Consider the following 1,043-nt stretch of genomic DNA (forward strand, 5'->3'; position numbering starts at 1 on the left):
ATGTTAATTGTAACATGCATTAAAATTTTATTTACGGTTGCAACTGAGATTGAAGAGGATAATTTTAAAAGTATTTGCATTCTAAGTATATTTTTGATATGCAAAGCACCTTGATTTTACAATGGCTCATCATATTCGAGAAAGACACGAGAATCCCTGCCCAAAGAAAAAATAAGATTAGTATTCGAATATATTTCTCATTTTTTCTTCCGCCAAGTTATAACTTGGTGAAAAGGGGGTTTAGGAGGTTAGCGGATTTAGAGAAAACGGTTTTTTTAAAAAAAAGAGGGGCGGAGCTCTTAACTGAAAAGTTGAAATACTTGAATATTGGTGGCTTAAAGGTTTATCAAAACAAATAATTTTTGTTAAATTTCTGCATCGACTACATCATGCTGTATTTTATTTTTTACCAGGAAATATTGAAGAGTGGAATAAAGCGTAAAATTTTCTAACCAAATCGTAATTTCCTAGCCTTCTTCCAAAATGTAAAATAGCGCATCGTCAGATATCATGAAAAATCGATATTTTTTAAGCATCACGATAACTTTATTCAAAAAAAATATTCTTCCGATATATGGTAAATATCATGGTTTAAGATATATATCGAGAAAACGGTAATTATCCACGATAACGATATTTATCATCAACGATAATTTTTTAATGCGATAATTATCAACAACGATAATATCGATGAGTGACGAGATAAACTTGCTCGGCAAATCGATTGTTCTATTTTTATAATTACTCATTGAATTTTTAAAATTATGATAAATATTAAAGATTTTTTTTTGATTTTGGTAATAAGAAATACTTACAATGTTTTTTTTTAATGTTGAATAGTTAATTTTAAGAAAGTATATCACGATAAAAAAAAATTTCGCGCAAGATATCGCGATATTAATATTCCAGAATCATCGAGAAACAGTGCAAGGCCATATTTTCTTCTGAATAATATATGTTTTAGTTTTTATCCTTCATTTTTGGGATTCGTGTTTTTATGTACGATTTTTCATGAATGTATTTAAAGAAATAAAACTATAAAC

The sequence above is a fragment of the Parasteatoda tepidariorum genome, chromosome 1 (genome assembly GCF_043381705.1).
Source record: "Parasteatoda tepidariorum isolate YZ-2023 chromosome 1, CAS_Ptep_4.0, whole genome shotgun sequence".
NCBI classification, from domain to species: Eukaryota; Metazoa; Arthropoda; class Arachnida; order Araneae; family Theridiidae; genus Parasteatoda; species Parasteatoda tepidariorum.